The following is a 24,715-nucleotide window of genomic DNA, read 5'->3' as shown; positions in this document are numbered from 1 at the left end:
CAAGGACATCTGTATTTTATTTGGGAAGTCATTTTTTTTTTTTTTTTAAGGCTCTCCCTATGATTCTAACTTGTTGCCAGGATTGAGAACTATGGCTTTAGGCAACCTCTGGTCTTGGTGCTAAGAGAACAATTTCCTCCTGCAGATTTCCTGGAGTACTTTGGCCGGAGGAAATATGGCCCATTCAGAGCCAAAAGAAACAACCAACCAAACAAAAAAACCTTTGGGGAACACAGGGGCTTTAAATGAACGACTCCCTGCTGAAGACCTGATCAGCATTTCAAAGGGCAGTAATAACAGGGAGTGTCCACTGATGAAAAGCTGGGATTGGCAAAACCAGTTTTAATTAATTAATATATTTACCTGACTACCAACTGAGTCTACCCCCCAGTCTGATTCTATTCTGCTCTTCTTCTCTTTCTCTACAATCCTTTCTCCTTCCTTCTCTTTTGTAGCCACACACTCTACCTTTTTACCTTTTTCCTTCTTCTTTGATTTATATTTTTCTCCACTTTCCCCCTTCTACTTTTCTTATTTCTCTCTTTGGCCAGAGCATGAATGGGGTATATTTTGTGATGTCTGCAATGTTTATTGAGGAATTGTGTGTTCCAGTGATTTATTTTAAAAACAAATTAGTTGGACAGTTGCTCCTTCTTAAATTAAAAAGCTCTCAAGTTATTATCTTTAATATGTTGCCCTGAACATTTTACCTCCCCCCACCCACTCTGCTCTCTACCTCTTATGAGTTCTTGGAACCTGATAGAAAATCGATTCCCTCCCTGGGTTAGTGCAACACAGGTTAAGTTAGAATCACCTGAGCAAGCTAATGTTCCTTTCTCATCCTCTGATCATGTGTATGTTTGTAAGTACTGACTTTAATGTTTCAGAAACAGAGCACTAAAGTACAGAACCATTTGCTTCCCCATAAATATCTTATTTGGATGTCAGGGATGTGCTTGCTGTGTTGTACCTCCCTGACGTTCACTGAAGGTGGTAGAGACAGGGGTTTTGTCTTTAATACATGCCAAAGTTAAGCTTAATTTAAACTTCATGTCATGGTTGGGTCTTACTGTCTTCCTTTGACACAGCTGTCACAGTAGTTTATCACTTTGGCATTTGTGTAACAAATGTGTTTTGTTTCAGAGGTTAATCTTTGCTGACTTTCCCAGCTCATATCCATTCTTTCTCTACATCTTCCTCCTCTCCCTCATCATCATCATCACCACCACATCACTGTGACTCCCCAAAGGCACCAGGAAAACCTAATTGGGATCTGAATCCCCGGGCAAGAACCTGACCTTCCAGGGTTGTCTCTGGAAACTCGACTCTAATGACCTCACCTAGAGTCATCTGATTTTTCTGAGCTCTAAACGTATTTTTTTTTTCCCCCCTGAATCATGAATCTTAGATTCAGGCTTGCAGTGCCAAAGGGAAGCAGGCGAGGAAGAAGGGAACAGGAGAGGGCTTGAATAAAGGATATGGGAAGGACGTTTGATATAAATAAAGGGAGGAATCACCTGATATGTTAGCTTCCAACTTTCATTCACCATTTCTCTAACAAAGAATGGAAAAACCGTTAACTGTTTTTATTTTGATGGCAGGGACATTATACCTGAAAACAGGATTGAAGGTCTTAACATTTCTCCGTCCTCAGCAAGACCTCTAGTGACCTGCTGCATAGGTACTTGAGAGAGTGCCAGTACAGAACTGAATGAAGTGATCAGAAGCTCACCAGGATACATTAGATGACTGGCACACACGTTTGGGGAAGAGACAGCCTGTAGTATTGGATGTTGGCTTGTGAATTGAACTTTAAAATTTTATTACATATTTGTTTAGGAGTCAGCAGAAGAGACTGTTGAACAGGCGTCTTCTATAAGAAAACATGCCTGGATTTAGGAACTGTAGATGGTTAGGAAGGGTCCCTAATTTGTCCTCGTTTAGGTTCCAGCCCTCTCACAATTAGAAGATACGATGTACCTCTGTGGTGGGGCGGTTTGCCCTTTTTGAGATACCATTTGATCTTTCAGTGGCGCAGACAACTGTTAGAGAGGAAGTGACTTGCCTGGAGTGACTTTTGTGAAGGCAGCCTTTCTGATATTCAGCTAGTAGTGTTGTTAGCCAGAAACTTGGGGAATTGGGGTCTTCTGTGATTGGTTTTCAGTTACATATCTGAGGCTAGTTAACCTATTTGTTTAGGACCCCAGTGATAATGAGAACCAGGCTCTGACCTCATATGATTCAACTTCAGAAATGCTTTATCATCATCTTTGATCTGTTTTATTTTCTTTGAGTTTCTGTTTCTCTTAGCATGTTAAATTTTCACTGTCTAACTCTGTGGGGGAATAAGGTATTTAATGTTGCTGATGCTTTTGTAAATAGGGAGTTCTAAAATTTGTCAATTTTATTTTTCTCAATTTAGAGCAGCAATATGTGTTCAATTTAGAGAATGAAGATAAAGATCATCAATGATTTTAGCCCCTCCACCATAGATATAATTACTGTTCATGTTTTGGTACATTTATGTCTAGGCTTTCAATATGCATAATATATCATTATTGCCAGTTTTTATATCAACATCTATAGTTGAGTAAAATGGATATTATAGTTTTAATACCATATTTCCCCTTAATATTATTAACATTTTCCTAAGATATAAATATTCTTTTAGAAAATAATCTATAATGACTGTGCAGCATTGCATTGCACAGATATACCATTCTCTGCACCTCTATTTTGTGAGATATTTAGGTCATTTTCAATTTTCACCTTTATAAATAATGCCTCAGTGAAGATCCCCGTACATAAGACTTGTTTAAATTCCCTTTGAATATATTCTTATGTTAATAGTCAGAATTTTTTTTCATGTAAAACACAGTTTCTGTAGAACTTGCTAATTCTATAAAATATCTTATAAATTTTTTTGACAGGTGCCAGGTAGCGTCATGTTCTGGGTAGACACTGAATTACAGTTGAAAATAATGAGTTTGAGGACAAGTTCTGCCACTTTTTTGGGTGTGTGACATTGGGAAAGGGATTCACTGCTCTGGTCAATCTTGCTTTCTTGTTTGCAAAATGGGGGGTTCCCTTGTGGCTCAGCTGGAAAAGATTCTGCCTGCAATGCAGGAGAGCTGGGTTCGATCCCTAGGTTGGAAAGATCCCCTGGAGAAGGGAAAGGCTGCCCATTCCAGCATTCTGGCCTGGAAAATTCCATGGACTACACAAAGAGTCAGACATGACTGAGTGACTTTCACTTCACTTTACTTGCAAAATGCAGAATATGAAACTTATCTTACTTTCCCTTTCCTAGTTGTTGTGAAGATCAAATGAGGCAGGATAGTAGTACTTTAAAGAACTTTCTTCTTGTGAGGTTTTTATTAATATTTTTTTGTACAGCAGCTATTTTTTAATTGAGGCATATTTTTAAATTAAGTATTTTAGACAAATGAAAAGACACAAAATTAAAAGAAGTAACCATGTGGCCAACATCCATTTTAGGAAATACAACACCTATTTAATTGAGGCATTGTACCACTCCACTGACATGGCCTCTTCCTCCCCCTAAAAAAGTTACTCTTCAGAATTAGGTTTTTATCATTCCTAGTATGTGTTTCGGAGAAGGCAATGGCACCCCACTCCAGTACTCTTCCTTGGAAAATCCCATGGACGGAGGAGCCTGGTAGGCTGCAGTCCATGGAGTCGCTGAGGGTCGGACACGACTGAGCGACTTCACTTTGACTTTTCACTTTCATGCATTGGAGAAGGAAATGGCACCCCACTCCAGTGTTGTTGCCTGGAGAATCCCAGGGACGGGGGAGCCTGGTGGGCTGCCGTCTATGGGGTCACACAGAGTCCGACATGACTGACGTGACTTAGCAGCAGCAGCAGCAGTACGTGTTTATTACTTCACTGACTTTGACATTGTCCACTTCATTTATCTATTTCTGGTTGTTATCCTTAAAATTTTAACATCCAAACTGAGCATCACAAAATCTAACATTATTGTGTTTGTCCTTCTTCTGAATAGACCATACTTAGAATGCTTTAAGTCCAACCATCTCTTTCATGCTACTTTTTTCAGAATTTTAGTTGTTTTGTTTGGTTATTACCTTAACTAATTATATGGCCTAGCTATTGTCGATGTGATTTATCCACAGGATCTTTGTTCACCATTCTTTCCTTCCTGTCCGTCTTTTGTTCTGGCTTACTTTTCTTTTGTCAGAGGGTATCCATGAGAAATTTCCTCAGTGAGAGCTATTAGTGGCAAACATATTAGTCGTTCTTTGTTTGAAAATGACTGTTTCCATCTTATTCTGGAATAATCACCTCTGTGTTTAGTTCTAAGTGGTCAGTTGTTTTCTCTCTGTGTTTTAAAGCTGTTATCCCACAGTCTCCCAGCTTCCCTTTTGTTGATGTGGCCAGGCCTGCTGCTGTGGTCATCAGTGGTCTCTTGCAGGTGAAGCTTGTCAGTCTGACTGCTTTGTCTAACCTTATTGTTTCCTTTGGTTATCTGAAGTTTTATAAAGACTGATCCATTTCTTTTATAAACAATGATAAAAGAACGATTTTTTTTCATTGTAAAAATGATTTATCCAGGTGTGAATTTCTGTATATAACTATAAAGAAATTGTATTAATTGTACTGTATCAATTAAATTGTATTAATTTACAATGTAATTCATTACAATTGTGTAATTAACACAATAAATTTGAGAATTGGTGAATATCATAAAATTTGGAAAATATTCAGCTTTTTCTTTAAGGATTGGCTCTTTTTCACTCTTTCTCACTTCTCTCCCTTACAACTCTGCTTCTATGTTCTCATTCTGCCTTTCATGTCTCTTCACCCTATATCTATACTTTCTGTGAAAAGTGCTGTGTTGCATTCTTGGTGGTTAGTTATATCTGTTAATATTACCTGGGGCCAGGAGTTCTCTGGTAGTCCAGTGTTCTGTACCTAGTACTCCCACCCCAGAGGATATCGTTTGCCTGTGAATGGATTCTTTCTTCAGTCACTGAGTTTATAATTTCAGTGATCATAAACATATGTCACATATATGTATGTATATTTTTAGAAGTTATGTTAATTCTTTTAAAAATCTCCCTGACCCCTTTTGATAGCATCTTTTTAATTTGTCACATTTTTGAGTTCTTTTTCAATGTTAAAAAAGCATTTAAAATTTATGTATTTTGTCATAGACATTGGAAAATTCTATTATCCAGCGTTGTGTTTAGCCTTATTCCAGTGTTATTTTGCTGCTTACTTTTACAGTTCTTTGTTTCCTTGTTTGTTTTTTTTTTTTCTTTTTTCTCCCCCACCTTTTTTTTCTTTGTAATTGTGGATTGTGAACTCATTTTCAGTAGCAGTTAGCTATGGGAATCTTATGAAGCCTGGCTTAAGAGTGTGCTTGTTTAGACCAGTACTTTTCAATAGAAATTTCTTCAATGATGAAAATATTTTCTATGTCTGCTGTCCAGGAGGGTAGCCACTAGTCACATGTGACTGTTGAGCATTTGAAATGTGGCTAATTTGAAAACCTGAACTTTAAATTAAATTTTAATTGAAACATCTGATTTAGTCACATATGGCTAGTGGTATCCTTACTAAGATCCTGGCATCTGGTCCCATCACTTCATAGGAAATAGATGGGGAAACAGTGGAAACAGTGTTAGACTTTATTTTTGGGGGCTCCAAAATTGCTGCAGATGGTGATTGCAGCCATGAAATTAAAAGACACTTACTCCTTGGAAGGAAAGTTATGACCAACCTAGATAGCATATTCAAAAGCAGAGACAAGACTTTGTCAACAAAGGTCTGTCCAGTCAAGGTTATGGTTTTTCCAGTGGTCACGTATGGATGTGAGAGTTGGACTGTGAAAAAAGCTGACCACCGAAGAATTGATGCTTTTGAACTGTGGTGTTGGAGAAGACTCTTCAGAGTCCCTTGGAATGCAAGCAGATCCAACCAGTCCATTCTAAAGATCAGTCCTGGGTATTCATTGGAAGGACTGATGCTGAGGCTGAAACTCCAATACTTTGGCCACCTCATGTGAAGAGTTGACTCATTGGAAAAGACCCTGATGCTGGGAGGGATTGGGGGCAGGAGGAGAAGGGGACGACAGAGGATGAGATGGCCAGATGGCATCACTGACTTGACGCACATGAGTTTGGGTGAACTCCGGGAGTTGGTGATGGACAGGGAGGCCTGGTGTGCTGTGATTCACAGGGTCACAAAGAGTCAGACACGACTGAGTGACTGAACTGACCTGATCCTTACTGGATAGCACAGAACGTTTTGCTTCTTCTAGGTACATTTGACACTACTAATTTGAGGCCACTTTGTTTTACTATTTAGCCTATAACATCTATCCCGTGCTACAAAGATGAATAGATTTGATCTGTAACTGTCAGTATAGGCCTGTGGTTAAACAGAGTATATTTTTATACATAGAAGAGAGGTGCATTCCTGATCTGTCTTCCTTTTCTGGTGGGCAGATGAATTTTTAGCCCATACTTTCCCCAATTCATGTATGATTCTTTAAGAGTGCAAGCTTTATTTAAGGAGTTTGTTTCTAATCTTGTGAAAATCTTAATTCTTCTTGCCTGAACAGTAACACCTGATGGTTATTTGCTCACCAATCTCTCATATCTATAATTTTTAGCTCCCTCTTCCTTTTGCTGCCTGCAAATTTTGTTCTATTCTTGCAAGCTCAGATATTTATTTGGTGAAATGGGTTTACTATATTATATCTGATGTTACTCATTGTTATGAAATAGGCAGTTATCAGGACATTTACTCTTCCTTACGGGGGGTTCATGTTTGGGAACGCATGTACACCTGTGGTGGATTCATGTCAATCTATGCCAAAACCAATACAGAATTGTAAAGTAAAAATTAAAAATAAATAAATAAATTAAAAAAATAAAATAAAATAAAATAAAAATGGAAGTGTCTCCAGTTCCTCTGACTAATTTTTTGTAGTGGCAGACAGACACTGGAAGCCTTTCATGCTTGGTGTGGGGAGTGATATTTGTTGGTAGTCAAATAACAGAAAAGTAACTAGATCTTTTTAAAGGGCCATTAAGTTTATGAATAAAATAGGTGAAACATGATATTTTGTATTGGCAACTGAATACTGTTAACTTGTTTACAGTTAGGGTTTAACATACCTTGATTTTGAGCACGCTGCAAGCATGCTATTCTGCCAGCTGCATCAAGGCTCATAGGATTATCAATTTGTGAGCCACGAATCCATGCTGTGAAGGTTACATTATCTTATTGCAACTGTCCAAGAAATCTGGAAGATAATAATGAGGTGCAGTCATTAAGGCAATAGGTTGTAGACACTTTTGTTTTAATTGTTTTGGGAAAGATGATCTTGGTTTGAAGAGTCTCTCGGTGTTAAGTAGTCAATGTATGTTCCATCCCTCTCCATTTTGAAATGCATATATGAGTTAGATGCTAACAGAAAAAATGATTAGGTAATACAAAAAGAGAAGGCTACAGGTAGTTTGTATTAGAAAGAATGTAGGACTACTGTCTGGCTAATAAAAACAGGGAAGGGCTAGAAGTTACGTCTTTTCATGAATCTTAATTTTATTCTCTCAGCACTATCATTGTAATTACCAGTATACACTGAACACTTAACACATTCTCGGTACTGTTCTAAAAGCTTATTAGTTTTTCTTTTTAATCCTTCACCCTCTCTATAATGTATGTTCCATTATAATTTCTATTTTCCATTGAGAGCCTAGGAAAACCCCCTAGGGATTGAGAGGGATTGAGGGATTGAGAAACTTGCTCAAGATCACATACTAATATGCAGTGAGACTCAGTTTGAACTCAGACTCCAGTGCCTGACTCTTACCCATTGTGTGTCATTTTAGAAATACTCTAATGTTGTATCTGTTGATTTCTGTCACTGCAGAATTGATGGTATAAGTGAATGTTTTGGGGCTTCCCTGGTGGTTTACATGGTAAATAATCTGCCTGGAATGCAGGAGGCCCAACTTTGATCCCTAGGTTGGGCTGATACCCTGGAGAAGGGACTGCCTGGCTACCCACTCAAGTATTCTTGCCTGGAGAATTCCATGGACAGAGGAAACTGGTGAGCTACATAGGTGTTTTTGTTGTTGTTGTTGTTGTAATAAGGTGTTTTAAATTTTGTCACATAGCAGGATGTCAGCATGCTGGTTCAATGATGCTGTCAGGGATCTAGGCTCTCTTATTTTCCTTCCTTCCATCCTTAGCATGTTTTGTTTTAATCCTCAGGCTTGCCTCATGGTTGCAAGATGACTTCCGTGCTCCAGACATCACATTCCTGTTCAAAGTAGAAACAAAGCAAAAGTGGCAACTAGGTCTGTGCCTTTAATGGAATAGAAAAGACTTTCCCTGAAGCCTTCACAGACTCAAGCTCTTCTGTCTCACTGGAAAGCATTGTTTCACACAGCCACCCCTGGCTGCAGAGGATGTTGGAAAAGTGATTGTTTCACCTTTTTCAAACTCTTTAGTAGAAGATAGGCAAGGAAGGAATTGGGAATGAGTATTGGGATAGTTAAGTAAATGTCTGTTACATTGTGGTGTTGGAAACTTAGAATGATTGAAATCTACTTGATGAGATGAATTTTCTGGGACTCACCTGGTTGGGAGCCTGGAAGGCCCACTTGCTTTAGCTCTGCCTTTTGCATGCTTGTATTGGTGAGGACCCTGAGGACTTCTGTCTGTAGCCCCAGCCCCATTCAATCCCAGAACCAACATGTGTGCACCAGCTGGTGGCTGGGATCTGAAATTGATCTTGATGTTCTAGCCTCAGGTTTCTGAAATGGAATACCTAGTTTTCACCTATTTTCTCAATGTTCTGCTGCTGCTAAGTCACTTCAGTCGTGTCCAACTCTGTGCGACCCCATAGACGGCAGCCCACCAGGCTCCCCCGTCCCTGGGATTCTCCAGGCAAGAACACTGGAGTGGGTTGCCATTTCCTTCTCCAATGCATGAAAGTGAAAAGTGAAAGGGAAGTCACTCAGTCATGTCCCTCTCTTAGTGACCCCATGGACCGCAGCCTACCAGGCTCCTCCATCCATGGGATTTTCCAGGCAAGAGTACTGGAGTGGGGTGCCATTGCCTTATCCATCTCAGTGTCCTACTAGTTACTCTCTAAGTGCCAAGGAATTTCTCTAATTCCCAGGGCCAGGGTTCACCTTTGTTTCTTCTCTGTAATTCAAACCATCCTTGGTACTCCAATGTATTGGGCTTTGGTTGGGACACCTGTGTTAATTTTATGTGGGCCTTTCCCCTTGACACTCTTTACTAAATCATGACACTATCACTTCCAAGGAGCTCTTGCTGCCTGGCTGCCTGTTATGGCTCCCACCTGTGTATTAATCAAGATGCCACCAGGGCAGTCCCAGGTGCAACATGACTTGGGGATACTGTTGATTTTTATATGTCTTCTTCTCAGGCTTTCATTTTCCTAAATTTAGCATCTTATTAGTCTTCTTGTTACATGTGTCACTGCAAAGGTTGCCCAAAGCTGTATTAGTTTTGAGACCTACTCTGTCCTGTGTCCACACCTTCCTAGGCCTGAGGCAGAAATGCCCATTAGACTGCTTGAGTCCTAGTCTCTTCCAACCATAGCCAATTTTAACATGGCCTGGGAGTTCCCTGATGATCAAGATACTTTGCAAGCCTCACTTTCTAGTATCTAAAATTCCAGAACTAGCAAGTTGTTCCTCATTTTAGTCAGTTTAACAAGGAATTATTGGTACCTACTGGGTTCTAGGTCCTGTGGTAGGAATGCAGTTACATAATTCATTGGGAGCTACATTACCTGCTAGCAGAGAAGACCAAAATCAACACAGTATATCAGCAATGTGAAGGTGTTAGGAAATAGGTAATACACAATGGAAATGCAAGAGGGTCTACTCTAACCCAGGGAGTTCAGAATACCTCACTGAGGGACAGGCTGGGACCTCTATATTAGGAAGAAGGGGAAGATGGGTCAGGCAGCCTGCAGGGCCAGGAGAAGGGCAAGTGTGGTAGATACAGGGAACTGAAAGGAGGCTGGCTTCATGGGTGAGCAAACACAGTGTCCTGCCTTTAGGAAGACGTCATCTTTGGTTTAATGCTCTGCTCTTGCCATCTTGAAATACTTAATAGTAATATTGAACATGGGGCCCTGTGTTTTCATTTTGCACTGGGCCCCACAAATTATGAAGCCAGCATGACTGAGAAGAATCCAGTGTGCTGAAGGGTGGCCATCTGGGGTCGATGGAGAACAAGTAGGCAGTTGGTGGAGAGAAATGCCTGTTAAAAGGTGACAAAAACTACCTCTTGTTCAATCATTTATATTCAACAATTATTTAATGACTACTGCACATACCTGGGAGAAGGAAATGGCAACCTACTCCACTATTCTTGTCCAGAGAATCCTGTGGACAGAGGAGCCTGGTGGGTTGCTGTCCATAGGGTCACATAGAGTTGGACACAATTGAAGTGACTTAGCATGCATGTATGCATTGGAGAAGGAAATTACAACCCACTCCAATATTCTTGCCTGGAGAATCCCAGGGACAGAGGAGCCTGGTGGGCTGCTGTCTACGGGGTCACACAGAGTCAGGCACGACTGAAGCGACTTAGCAGCTGCAGCAGCAGCACATACCAGACACTCTGGCAGGTACTGGGAAACTGTAGGGAACAAAATCAAGGAACACAAATTGCTGCTCTCATGGTGCTTATTTTCTAGTGGGGGAGACTGACAGTAATAGATGTAATGTGTCAGATAACAAGTGCTCCGAAAAAGAAATGTAGTAGAGCGGGAAGAAATGATGGGGGGATACAGCATGTGTGTGCTGTTTTACATGGGTTGGTCAGGAAAGGTGTTCTGTAGTAATGGAACATGTGGTAGAGGGGATCATGTGGGATCCTTGTAGACCACTGTAAGTAAGGAATTTGGATTTCATTCTGGGTAAGACCGGAAGCCATTGAAGAGTTTCCAACAGAAGAATGACATGCTTATTTATAGCTTCCAAATGTCATTCTGAGGTGTATATTGAGAAGAGAGTGATGGCAGACAAAGGCATAACCAAGAAAATCCATTATGATGCTATTATAAAAGTTGTGCACAAGAGGCTGGTGGCCTCATTAGAGTTCTAGTGGAAAAAGTCGCAAGAAGTGGTTGACTTCTTGTACAGATACATCATGATGTTGATAGGATTTGTTGATGAGATGGAATTTAGCATTTAAGAGTGTGAAATTGAGGTTGCCCCCATATTAGTTCTTTCTGTGTTAGTGTGAATAAGCTTGTCTAATCCTTTCCTAAATGCAAATTTGATAAAGGAGATGAAAAAATTCAAGAATTTGCAAAGGAAACAGAAAGGAAAGTTTGGAAACAGTTTGGAGAAATAGCAATATGCTTACAGTTTTGGCTTACTAACTTTTATGAGAAAACTAGTGAAATTACATTTTGTTCATATTGTCCATAGGACTGAAACAAAATATTATTATAAAGTTTGATAGAAATAAGATTGAAAAGGACCCCCAGAAAAGGAATAGGAAATATTGAGCTTGCTGAACTGCATGATCTTCAGAGTAATTTTTTCATTTATACTAAGAGTTCTCAAATGTTGTCTGACAGCAGATACTGGCCTAGTTATGTTGGAGTCACCATCAGCATTTGTTAAAAATAGAGATTCTTGGGATCCATCCCTCCCAAATTCTGATATACAACTACATTTGTTGGGTGTATTGTCTTATAGTGTGTATTAGTCACTCAGTCATGTCTGATTCTTTGCGATCCAATGGACTGTAGCCCATCAGGCTCCTCTGTTCATGTAATTCTTCAGGCAAGAATACTGGAGTGGGTTGCAATTCCCTTCTCCAGGGGCTCTTCCTAACCCAGGGATGGAACCTCCTGCATTGCAGCTAGATTCTTTGGCATCTGAGCCATGAGAGAAGCCCCCAGTTGTTTCATAATGTGTCCTCTATTGATTGCAATGCATAGGTATTTGGGAAACTATTGGTTTATAATACCTTTATTTATTTCTTCATGTTTGGTTGTGCTGGGTCATCGTTGCTGTGTGTGGGCTTTCTCTATTAGCTGGCACAATTCATTGAAAAAGACCCTGATGCTGGGAAAGACTGAGGGCAAGAGAAGAAGGGGGCAACAGAGGATGAGACGACTGGATGGCATCACTGATTCAAAGGACATGTGTTTGAGCAAACTCATGGAAACAGAGAAAGACGGGGAAGCCTGGCGTGGTGCAGTTCATGGGGTCGCAGAGTTGGACACGACTTAGCGAGTTCAGTTCAGTTCAGTTGCTCAGTCGTGTCCGACTCTTTGTGACCCCATAAATCGCAGCATGCCAGGCCTCCCTGTCCATCACCAACTCCTGGAGTTCACTCAGACTCACGTCCATCGAGTCTGTGATGCCATCCAGCCATCTCATCCTCGGTCGTCCCCTTCTTCATCAGTTGCAATCACAGGTTGGCTATGGATTCGGGAATTCAGAGAAAATCAACAAAAGTATTCTGTGAACCTCAACTGGCTATATAGAGTTTGTAATAAAGACTATGGCGTATTTTATTGTTTGTGGTATTCCACGTTGTACACAACACAACCATAGTGCAGCTCTGGGTGCTGTGGGTGGAAAGATCAGCTGGCCATGAACAGAGCTGAAGAAGCTGTTCAAGCAATGCCAAGTGTTGAACGGGGAGCGGCAACTGAGACATCGGGTGATCGGAGGTGTCATAGACAGAGGACTGACGACACGGCACCGCTTCAGGTAGTGGGCGCCCAGTGCATGTGCCAACAGTACTCTCAGAAGAAACGCAGAAAGCTCCTGCCACAGATCTGACTTGCCCAGAAAGAGAAAGCAGCCATGGAAGCAGAAGCCCCTCCCAAGCCAACCAGGACTATGACCCACAGCCCAAATCAAAAAAGAAGAGAACCCACCCCCACACAGGATGTAGACATGGAGGGCCTTGAAAGTAAGAGCTACATCTGTGTCTCACACCCCTTCCACCAGAAGATTCTCAAGCTGGAGCCAAGAGGACTCGATGCTTATTTCAGATGATTTTGGAGAAAGCCTTACTCCTTTTCATTCTCCCTGTATTTCTCTTCCCTAATGGCCTATTAGAGGAGAAAATGGTAATGCACTCCAGTATTCTTGCCTGGAGAATCCCCTTGGAAAGAGGAGCCTGGTGGGCTATGGTCCATGGGATCGCAAAGAGTTGGACATGACTGACTAAGCACACATCCTTTATAGCAGTAAGACTATGTTAAAATTGTGTACCTATATATGTCTATATTAGGTACAGATAGAGTACTATAAAATTAATTAATTTAAACTCATTGGCTTAAACTATTCTGCAAGAGTGGGAATACCAGACTACCTGACCTGCCTCTTGAGGAACCTATATGCAGATCAAGAAGCAACAGTTAGAACTGGACATGGAACAACAGACTGGCTCCAAATAGGAAAAGGAGTACATCAAGGCTGTATAATGTCACCCTGCTTATTTAACGTCTATGCAGAGTACATCATGAGAAACACTGGGCTGGAAGAAGCACAAGCTGGAATCAAGACTGCCAGGAGAAATATCAATAACCTCAGATATGCAGATGACACCACCCTTAGGCAGAAAGTGAAGAGGAACTAAAAAGCCTCTTGATGAAAGTGAAAGAGGAGAGTGAAAAGGTTGGCTTAAAGCTCAACATTCAGAAAACTAAGATCATGGCATCTAGTCCCATCACTTCATGGTAAATAGATGGGGCAACAGTGGAAACAGTGTCAGACTTTATTTTGGGGGGCTCCAAATTCACTGCAGATGATGATTGCAGCCATGAAATTAAAAAACGCTTACTCCTTGGAAGGAAAGTTATGACCAACCTAGACAGCATATTAAAAAGCAGAGACATTACTTTGCCCACAAAGATCTGTCTAGTCAAAGCTATGGTTTTTCCAGTAGTCATGTATAGAGGTGAGAGTTGGACCATAAAGAAAGCTGAGTGCCGAAGAATTGATGCTTTCAAACGGTGGTGCTGGAGAAGACTCTAGAGAGTCACTTGGACTGCAAGGAGATCAAACCAGTCAATCCTAAAGGAAATTAATCCTGAATATTCATTAGGACTGGTAGTAAAACTGAAGTTCTAAGACTTTGGCCACCTGATATGAAGAGCTGACTCATTGGAAAAGACCCTGATGCTAGGAAAGATTGAGGGCAAGAGGAGAAGGGGGCAACAGAGGACGAGATGGTTGGATGGCATCACTGACTCAACGGACGTGAGTTTGAGCAAACTTCAGTAGATAGTGAAGGACAGGGAAGCCTGGCATGCTGCAGTCTGTGGGGTTACAAAGAGCTGGACATGACTTGGCAACTGAACAACAACAACAAAGTCCTTGTTGATCATCTAATTTTTATATAGTAATGTGTATATATTAATCCCAGTTTCCTAATTTATCCATCCTACCTGCATGTCTCCACTTTAATAAGTTTATTTGTTCTTAAAATCTATGTTTTGTAACTAAGCTCATTTATATAATTTTTTTTTACTTTAGATTTCATGTGAGTGATATCCTGTAATATTTGTGTTCCTCTATCTGTTTTATTTCTAAGTAAGATAACTGCTAGGTCCATCCATGTCTGTGCAAATGGCATTATTTTGTTCTTTTTTATGGCTGAGTAATATTCCATTGTGTATATATGAACTGCATTTCTTTATCCATTCCTCTGTTGATGGACATTTAGGTTGCTTCCATGTCTTGGCTATTGTAAATAGTGCTGCAGTGAACATTGGGGGTGCATGTATATTTTTGAATTACATTTTTATTTAACTTTCGTATTCAACCTGAGGATATTCATACCAACTATTTTCTCTACCTGGAAATTCGTTTTCCAGATCTTTGCTTGGCTGGCTGCTTCTCACCAACTCATATATCACTTTCTAACACAATTCTCCCCTGAAAACTCTAGTCCCTCCCTAACCCTTCTTGATCTGTTAGCCTGTTTCACTTTATCCCATGAATTTGTTACTGAAATAAAATTTGCAGGCCAGTGGGAAGGGGTAGAGCAATGTAACTCAAAGTGTCCTGTGTGGACTAATTCTGTTCTGCAGATGTTTGTTACTGGTCTATGACAGGGAAAGGAGTTTACTTCCGCGTGTAAATCAATGAAATCACTAAGTATACTGCTTATTTTAGATGACTTTTTTGTTCGCTTCTCTATCAGCATTATGGTTTTTGCAGCAAAATTTTATCTGTGACGAAATCACTCTCTGGAATAAACTTCTTAACTTGTGGACTGTAAGAAGACTTGTTCAGAATAACCATTTTGAGTAACACAGAGGATGAGAAAGGGTTAAAGGATCAAGGAGATAAGGAGGAGTAGAGTGAGAATTGATGGGACAGGGATGACATCAGAGGTGAATGGAAGGCCTTAAGTTTATGGGGAAGGGTGCATGTTCTGGAAACCTCAGGTTTGTTATTTATTTATTTTTTAATTTTTATTTTTACTTTATTTTACTTTACAATACTGTATTGGTTTTGGCATACATTGACATGAATCCACCACGGGTGTACATGAGCTCCCCAACATGAACCCCCTTCCCACCTCCCACCCCACATCATCTCTCCAGCTCATCCCCATGCACCAGCCCCAAGCATCCTGCATCCTGCATCAAACATAGACTGGCGATTCGTTTCTTACATGATAGTATACATGTTTCAATGCCATTCTCCCAAATCATCCCACCCTCTCCCTCTCCCTCAGAGGCTAAAAGTCCGCTCTACACATATTTACTCTGCCTTTGCATGTATGCTAAGTTGTCGTTTCAGTCATGTCTAACTTTTGTGACCCTATGGACTGCAGTCCACCAGGCTCCTCTGTCCATGGGATTTTCCAGCAAGAAAAAGGGAGTATGTTGTCATGCCCTCCTCCAGGGGATCGTCCCTAACCAGCGATTTAACCTGGGTCTCTTACATCTCTTGCAGTGGCAGGCGGGTTCTTTAACACTAGCACCACAAGGGAACCCCACTCTGCCTTTCAGTTCAGTTCAGTCGCTCAGTCATGTCCAACTCTTTGCAACCCCATGAATCGCAGCACGCCAGGCCTCCCTGTCCATCACCGACTCCCGGAGTTCACTCAAACTTATGTCCATCGAGTTGGTGATGCCATCCAGCCATCTCATCCTCTGTCGTCCCCTTCTCCTCCTGCCCCCAATCCCTCCCAGCATCAGAGTCTTTTCCAATGAGTCAACTCTTCACAGGAGGTGGCCAAAGTACTGGAGTTTCAGCTTTAGCATCATTCCTTCCAAAGAGTTTTATTTAAGAAAAAGCCCATAAAGCAACAATTACCACTGCTGGATGATTTTCTAGGTAGGGGAAAATCCAGTATTCTGGGGAAGATCTGTACCAAGATCTCTTAAAAATCTCCAACATCATCATTGCTAATTGGGTCAGTTTTTATTGTATAAAACAAAAAGATGCAATAATATAGCATGTTTGGCTTTATTGAGTCCCCATGCAGGGGATAATAGAGGAAAATCCTTCTCTAAAAGGCATGACATTGGAGGGTCAGAATTCTGTAAGGTAGTCTGGGATCACCTCTGAACCTACAGAGATCTCCATTAATCTAATTCCATTGGCATATACCTTTCTTTGGCTCCAGATGATAGAAAGTCTGCTTCAGAGAGGGGCTCAGCTCTGTTTCAGTGGATGCAACAAATGTTAGTAGTTCTGTAAAAGGTGTGTAGTGTATTATTTTTACTGATACTGAAGTCACATGATTACTTAAAATATAATGGAAAATACAGATAAAATATGCATCAGAAAGAATTTGCTTCTAATCCCACCAACCTAAAATTATAACACATATTTTCATGTATTTCCTTCCAGCTTTTTTTCTGTTTACCCCCTTTTTTATATATATATAAAAAAACGCAGTTGACAACACTGTGTGAATATTTACACCTTTTCAAAAACACTAGGCATCACATCAAAGGCATTTCTCTATGTTCTTAGAATTCTTTGTAAACATCAAGGGAATGGTTGCCCGATATCCTATCATGAGGATAGACGTAATGAAAACAGTCCACTATTCGTGGACTATTAGGTTGTTTTAATTTTTTCCTTCTTATTTGTATGAGTTGAAAAACATCTTCTGATTCATCTTTGTATTCCTTTTGAAGGAACTGAATTATATGAATGAAGTGGGTGTGTGCAAATGTGGCCTTGTGTGTCAAAGCTCTGTAGTCCTCTAATCTTTGCCCTGCCCTGTCCCTGCTTCAGTTACCTTTGTGCTCTTGGAGCCGTGCCTTTGTTGCTCCTGCTGGCTTGACCCCCTTTTGATACAAGCATTGAGAAGGATCTGGTGTACACCTAATAGGGAACTTTTATGTCTGCTTGGACCCTGGAATTTCTCTGACAATAGCGTTTGCCAGTCTTGGTCTTCTTTTGCCCTCATAGTCAATCTTGGGTAAAAAGACAAGAGTAAGCCATTCCCCAAATTTCAGTGGAAATTCAGCTGTACCTGTGTTTTCATGTTGAAAGCTTAACACACTTATCCCTCATATTACCTTGGGTCATTAGAAAAAAATAATTTTTCTCTGGCCTAATATAGTTTCTAAGCCATTATACAACCTCTTTGCAGCATGAATTCATAATAGACTTTAAAATCCAAAAAGATGCAGTTGTGAGCAAAATGATGAAAGGAGAGAGGAAAATGGAATTGTTGAGGTCAGTAATCAATGCTCTTGCTTTAAAGCCAGTGTTCCCTGCCATGGCTGCCCAGCTTTTCCGTTTCAACTTTGTTTGTTGTTCATTATTTATGAAATAGTTGGGCCCCGTTACATACCTGTCAACAAACCACAGTGTGATATTACATTGAAAGAATTTAGAGGACTCTTTTGATCATAATTTGGACATAGTCTAGTGAAGAGAATGGTGGCATTTGAGTAAAAAGGCTTAAACTAGCTGACTTAAAACTATATTATTAATGTAACACTGCGTGGTTCTCAGTAAGTCTCTCAGCTTTTTTTTTTTTTTTTGAGGTATAATTTATTTACAATGTTGTGTTAGTTTTATGTATACATCAAAGAGATTTAGTTATACATATATATTCTTTTCCGGGTTCTTTTCCTTTATAAGTTACAAGTTACTGCAGGATATTAAGTAAAGTTCCTTGTGCTTTATGGTAGGTCCTTGTTGATTGTGTATTTTGTGCATAGTGGTGTGTATATGTTAATCCCCAACTCCTGATACATCAGCTACTTTAAAACTTATTTTCTACTTCAACAAGATAGGACTAATAATACCTAATTACTTGCCTCCATTGTTACTCCGAGTTTATACTTAACTGTGGTATAAAAATGTAAATAATTATTTTCAATCTAGAAATAAATTATACTTTACTGAAAAAAACTGTTAAGAGTTAACATTAACACTAATATAATATTGTGCCATTAACATGTGAATGTTGAGTATATACTGAGTTCAGCATTTAAGCTGGCTTTAGAGAACAACTAGTCAAGGGAAACCAAGCTTTATTTCTCAGCAGGTGTGGGCTGGGTGATTGGCATACCTCACTTTTTGTAAAGCATACAGTCACTCTGGAGAAACTGTGGTTCAGAGGGAATGTGCAAATTGCTTTGTTAAGACTTCAGTGCGAGTCCTGGAGTCTGCAGGGTCTATGCGACATCCAAGAGGACTTATGTCAAGGTGTATTTCCCAGCACTGCTGCTTCCAGTGCCCGTGTCCCCACCGAGGGCTGCTGCCAACCTACACCTCTGCAGGAGAGCTTCAACACTAACAGGGGATTTTTAAAAAGTAAATTTTTTGGAATACCTGCCATTTAGTAGCCATCAGACTGCAATCATTCTCTATAATAAGCCCTTAGGAAATTTAGGGTAAGAAAACACAGGATACTGGCTTCAGAGATCAAGGTCTGAGCCGTAAGAGTGGGAGCACTGACTGCAAGATCCTAGCCTAATCCTAGGGGCTATCAAATAGTGAGAACTCACACAAAGGAAACCACTTGAATACAAGACCAGGCATAACCCAATCACCAGCAGCACCCTGTGCAGGAAGCCTCATCTAGACAACAAACAAAAGGAAAATACAAACCCAATCTTCAGAATTGGATTACCACCTCACTCAGCCTTGCCCATCAGAGGAAAAACAAAAAAAAAAAAAAAAAAAAAACAAGCAAAAACTCAGTACAAATCTTACCCTAAATTTAGCTTACACAAACTACTGGACCAAACTTAGGAGAGCAGACACCATGAGGAAGAAAGAATTCAACCTTGAAGCCTGGGAGAAGGAGACCTCAAATACAATAAGTTTAAAAAAATAAAAATAATGAAAAGGCAGAGAAATACTACACCAATGAAGGAATAAACTAGAAACACAGCAGTCCAAGTAAATGAAGAGGAAATAGGCAAACTGCCTGAAAAAGAATTCAGAATAATGATAGTAAAGATGATCAACAACCTTGAAAACAAAATGGAGAAAATGCAAGAATCAATTAAGAAAGACCTAGAAGAATTAAACATACAGAGACAAAACACAATTACTGAAGAAAAAAAAAACACCTCTAGGAGGAATCAGTAGCAGACTATATGAAGCAGAATAACGAATCAGTGAGCTGGAAGATAAAATGATGGAAATAACTTCTGAAGAGCAGAATAAAATAAAAAAGAATGACAAGACTGAAGATAGTCTCAGAGACCTCTGGGACAATATCAAATGTGCCAACATTCAAATTTTAGGTGTCACAGAAGAAAAAGAGAAAAAGAAAGGGTTAAAAAATTTTTTGAAGATATTATAGTTGAAAATATCCCCAACCCGGAAAAGGAAATAGTCAATCAAGTCCAAGAGGCACAAAGAGTCTCATACAGGATAAACCCAAGGAAAAACATGTCAAGACATGCTAATCAAATGAACAAAGACTAAACACAAAGAAAGAATATTAAAAGCAGCAAGGGAGAAGCAACAAGTAACATACAGGGGAAACCCCATATGCTTAACAGCTGATCTTTCAGCAGAAACTCTGCAGGCCAGAAGGGAAGAGCAGGATATATTTAAAGTACTGAAAGGGAAAAATCTACAACCAAGATCACTGAACCCAGCAAGGATCTCATTCAAAATTGATGGAGAAGTAAAAAGTTTGCAGACAAGGAAAAGTTAAGAGAATTCAGTACCACCAAGCCAGCTTTGCAACAAATGTTAAAGGGACTTATATAGTCAAGAAATATAAGAGGAGAAAAAAGATCTATGAAATCAACCCCAAACAATTCAGAAAATGGCAATGGGAACATATATATTAGTAACTACTTTAAATATAAATGGATTAAATGCTCCAACCAAAAGACATAAACTGGCTGAATGGATACAAAAACAAAACCCATATATATGCTGTCTACAAGAAACCCACTTCTGACCTAAAGACACATATAGACTGAAAGTGAGACACATGGGAAGCAAAAGAAAGCTGGAATGAATAGCAATCCTCTTATCAGACAAAATAGACCTTAAAGAAGATTACAAGAGATAAGGAAGGACACTACATAATGATCAAGGGATCAATCCAAGAGGAAGACATAACAATTGTAAATATCTATGCACCCAACATAGGAGCACCTCAATACATAAGACAAACACTAACAGACATAAAAGGAGAAAATGACAGTAACACAAAAGTAGTAGGAGGCTTTAACACCCCAGTCATACCAATGGACAGATCATTAAAACAGAAAATTAGTAAGGACACACAAGTCTTAAATGATACATTAGATGAGATGGATCTCATTGATGTCTTCAGGGCACTCCATCCAAATGCAGAAGAATACACCTTCTTCTCAAGTGAACATGAAACATTCTCCGGGATAGACCACGTCTTGGCTCACAAATCAAGCCTCAGTAAATTTAAGAAAATTGAAATCATATCAAGTGTCTTCTCTGACCACAATACTATGAGACTAGATATCAATTACAAGGAAAAACTATAAGAAACATGAACATATGGAGACTAAACAACATGTTTCTAAATAGCCAACAGGTTACTGAAGAAATCAAAAGGGAAATCAAAAGATTTCTAGAAAGAAATGACAATGAAAACATGACAACTGAAAACCTATGGGATGCAGCAAAAGCAGGTCTAAGAGGGAAGATTATAGCAGTACAGTCCTACCCCAAGAAACAAGAAAAACGTCGAATAGACAACCTAACTTCACACCTAAAACAACGGGAAAAAGAACAAAACCCCACAAAATTAGTGAAAGGAAAGAAATCATAAAGATCTAAGCAGAAATAAATGAAAAAGAAAGGAACAACAGTAAAGATTAATACAACTAAAACCTGGTTCTTTGAGAAGATGAATAAAATTGACAAGCCTTTAGCCAGACTCATCAAGAACAAGAGACAAGCATCAAATCAACAAAATTAGAAATGAAAAAGGAGAGGCTACAATAGAAAATGTAGAAATACAAAGGATTATAAGAGGTTATTATGAACAACTATATGGCAACAAAATGGATAACCTGGAAGAGATGGACAGATTGTTAGATAGTTCAATCTTTCAAGACAGAAGCAGGAAGAAATAGAAATTATGAACAACCCAGTTACAAACACTGAAATTGAAGCTGTGATCAAAAACCAAAAAACAAAAAGCCCAGGACCAGATGGCTTTACAGGAGAATTCTGTCAAACATTTATAGAAGAGCTAATGCTTATCCCTCTAAAACTATTTCAAAAAATTGCAGAGGAAGGAACATGTCCAAACTAATTCTATGAGGCCACCACTACCCTGATACCAAAACCAGACAAAGACAACACACAAAAAGAAAACTACAGGCCAATATCACTGAACATAGATGCAAAAATCCTCAAGAAAGTTTTTGCAAACAGAACTCAGCAGCACATCAGAAAGCTCATACACCATGATCAAGTTGGGTTTATTCCAGGGATGCAGGATTCTTCAGTATACACAAATCAATCAATGTGATACACCATATTAACAAATTGAAAGATAAAATCCACATGATCATCTCAATAGATGCAGAAAAAGCCTTTGACAAAATTCAGCACCCATTTATGATTAAAACTGTTCAAAAAAATGAGCATAGAAGGAACCTACCTCAACATAGTAAAAGCCATATATAATAAGCCTAGAGCAAACATTTTTCTCAATGTTGAAAAACTGAAAGCATCCCCCTGAAGATCAGGAACAAGACAAGGGTGTCCACTTTCACCACTGTTATTCAGCTTAGTTGCAGAAGTCCTAGCTACAGCAATCAGAGAAGAAAAATAAATAAAAGGAATCCAGATCAGAAAGAAGTAAAGCTGTCACTGTTTGCAGATGACATGATATTGTACTTAGAAAACCCTAAAGACAGTATTAGAAAATTACTAGGCTAATCAATGAATTTAGCAAAGTTGCAGAATACAAAACCAGTACACAGAAATCACTTGCATTTCTATATACTAACAATGAAAAATCAGAGAAATTAAGGAATCAATCCCATTCACCACTGCAACAAAAAGAATTAAATATCTAGGAATAAACTTACCTATGGAGACAAAAGAACTGTATACAGAAAATTATAAGACACTTATGAAATAAATCAAAGATGATATAAACAGATGGAGAGAGATTCCATGTTCCTGGGTAGGAAGAATCACTACTGTGAAAATGACTATACTACCAAATGCAATCGACAGATTCAATGTGATTCCTATCAAATTACCAAAGACATTTTTTACAGAACTAGAACAAAAAATTTCACAATTCATATGGAAACACAAAAGACCTCGAATATCCAAAGCAGTCTTGAGAAAGAAGAATGGAGCTGGAAGAATCAACCTTTCTGCCTTCAGATTATACTACAAAGCTATCGTCATCAAGACAGGATGGTAATGGCACAAAAACAGAAACATAGACCAACAGAAAAAGATAGAAAGCCCAGAAAGAAACCCCTGCACCTATGGGTACCTTATTTTTGACAAAGGTGGCAAGAATATCCAATGGGTCAAAGACAGCCTCTTCAATAAATGGTAAAACTGGATAGCTACATACAAAAGAATGAAATTAGAACACTTCTTAACACCATATGCAAAGATAAACTCAAAATGGATTAAAGATCTAAATGTATGGCCAGAAACTATAAAACTCTTGGAAGAAAACATAGGCAGAATGCTCAATGACATAAAGCAAGATCCTCTATGACCCAACTCCTAGAGTGATGGAAATAAAAACAAAAGTAAACAAGTGGGACCTAATTAAACTTAAAAGCTTTTGCACAGCAAAGGAAACTATAAGCCAGGTGAAAAGACTAGACCTCAGAATGGGAGAAAATAATAGCAAATGAAACAACTGACAAAGGATTAATTTCCAAAATGTACAAGCAGCTCATGCAACTCAATGCCAGGAAAACATACAACCCAATCAAATGTGGGAAAAAGACCTAAACAGACATTTCTTCAAAGAAGACATACAGATGATTAACCAACACATGGAAAGATGCTCATCATTGCTCATATGACCCAGCAATCCCACTCCTAGGCATAAACCGTGAGGAAACCAAAACTGAAAAAGACACATGTATCCCATTGTTCACTGTAGCACTTTTTACAATAGCTAGAACATGGAAGCCACCTAGATGTCCATCGACAGCTGAATGGTTAAAAAAGTGTGGTACGTATGCAGAATGGAATGTTACTCAGCCATAAAAAGGAACACATTTGAGTCAGCTGTAATGAAGTTGATGAACCTAGAACCTATTATATAGAGTGAAGTAAGTCAGAAGGAGAAAGATAAATATTATATTCTAACAGATATATGGAATCTAGAAAAATGTTACTGAAGAATTTATTTACAGGGCAACAGTGGAGAAACAGACATACAGAATAGACTTATGGACATGGGGAGAAGGGGGGAGAGGGTGAGATGTATGTAAAGAGTAACATGGAAACTTACATTACCATATGTAAAATAGATAGCCAATTGGAATTTGCTGTATGACTCAGGAAACTCAAACAGGGGTTCTATATCAACCTAAAGGGGTAGGATGGGGAGGGAGACAGGAGGGAACTTCAAAAGGGAGGGGATATATGTATACCTATGGATGATTCATGTTGAAGTTTGACAGAAAACAGCAAAATTCTGTAAAGCAATTATTCTTCAATTAAAAAACAAAAACAAAAAAACAAAAAAACGAGACTGCAGTGCTAGTGGCTGCCAGGGCTGGGGTTTGAGCTTAGATTGATCTAATTCTAAACAAAAGGCTTTTTATACTAGATCTGTATTCATAAATTTTTAAAGGGCAACAAACAAACATTGACCTTGATTTAAATGTCTATTCAAATAGTTCTTAAATGGATAGAAACTTAAAATCAGATGTATATTCCAAATAACTATGGCTGTTATACATCCACAAAGGCAAACCAATTTACTAGTTAAGTATAAACAAAACCACAGGCCAATAAAGTTCAAATTTTAATTACATTGATTCAGCATGATCAAGGGTTGTTTGCTGGAAATAAATCTGTAGTGGCAGCACATTATACAGCATGGATTCTAAGGTATGAGTTCTTTGGATTTGGCACATGTACACCACCAGTTGCAGTGTGACTGCTCATTTGCCCCTACTTTCTGTATTTGAACCATTGTTAAGTCTTCTTTTGAAAAGTGTGCCATAAATTTCATTTGGCCTTGAACATACCCTTAT

General features: G+C 39.1%; 1 protein-coding gene and 1 pseudogene across 3 annotated transcripts in view; both read left to right on the top strand.

Annotated features, from left to right (window-relative positions):
• NELL1 (neural EGFL like 1) overlaps positions 1-24,715 on the top strand; it is a 1,021,326-nt gene that overhangs the window by 397,382 nt on the left and 599,229 nt on the right. The gene's annotated exons all lie outside the window — the stretch shown is intronic.
• LOC120874832 lies at positions 12,568-13,070 on the top strand (annotated as a pseudogene).

This window comes from Oryx dammah, unplaced genomic scaffold (genome assembly GCF_014754425.2).
Source record: "Oryx dammah isolate SB20612 unplaced genomic scaffold, SCBI_Odam_1.1 HiC_scaffold_15, whole genome shotgun sequence".
NCBI classification, from domain to species: Eukaryota; Metazoa; Chordata; class Mammalia; order Artiodactyla; family Bovidae; genus Oryx; species Oryx dammah.
The sequence above is the reverse complement of the archived record's forward strand: the minus strand, read 5'-3'. Positions and strand labels throughout refer to the sequence as shown.